Raw genomic sequence first — 844 nt, 5'->3', positions numbered from 1 at the left:
GTGACCGTGTCCCTGCGGCCCTGCGCTGGCACGGGGGCGGGGGGAGGGGGAAGGGCGGGGAATGACCTGAACCACCCGGAGCGAGGCGTCTGACCCCGAGGGGCGCTGCCCGTCGGAGGCCGGGAAGTGCAGACGGAGCGGAGCGGCCCACACAAGCTCCCGCAAACGTGCGAACCCTCTACCCGCGTGTATGCCCGGCTCCCCCTCCAGCGCCGGCCCCCGCTGTCCGCCCCAGACGGGAAATTCGATCCAGCCATTTCCTCTGCTTCAGATTTCCTGAGAGCCAAACTAAAGGTTTTCCGTCTGTCACCCTCCAGCCCGACAGTCACTAGTAAGCAGACGAGTAAATGAACCGCGCGGGCCACTGTCCACAGAGGGAGACCATTGTCACTTGGCCACCTGCGGGTCTGTTTGAGCAAAGGAGCGTTATGGTTCCAGGCATGCGGGCAGCGGTGCGAAGCACCTGTGAGGGGAAGCTTTGCCCCGCGCCGCCCCGTCCAGTGAGAGCAGACGAGGTGTCTATGGCAGATGTGGCCGCCTCCCCCGCGTCCACCTCTCAGGGAAAAATCAAGCATCTTTACGGCTTAAGCCACAGTTCAGGCAGGTGTTTTCTCACTGGTGTCGGATGGGACACACTCTGCTTTTTGGTCAGTAGTGTTGGATGGGACACACCCTGACTGCAGTGGCATCCACGGGACCCGGCAGTGACTGCAGAGGTGGACGTCTGGTGACAGAGACTGGGAGGCGAGTTAGAAAGCTGCTTTCTGGACAGCACGCAGGGCAGAGTCACCATGGAGAAACGTGGAAGACGCACCGGACATCCTCGGAAGGGTCCAGCCTACCT

This window comes from Pteropus vampyrus, unplaced genomic scaffold (genome assembly GCF_000151845.1).
Source record: "Pteropus vampyrus isolate Shadow unplaced genomic scaffold, Pvam_2.0 Scaffold274, whole genome shotgun sequence".
In the NCBI taxonomy this organism is placed as follows: Eukaryota; Metazoa; Chordata; class Mammalia; order Chiroptera; family Pteropodidae; genus Pteropus; species Pteropus vampyrus.
Note: the sequence above shows the minus strand (reverse complement) of the source record.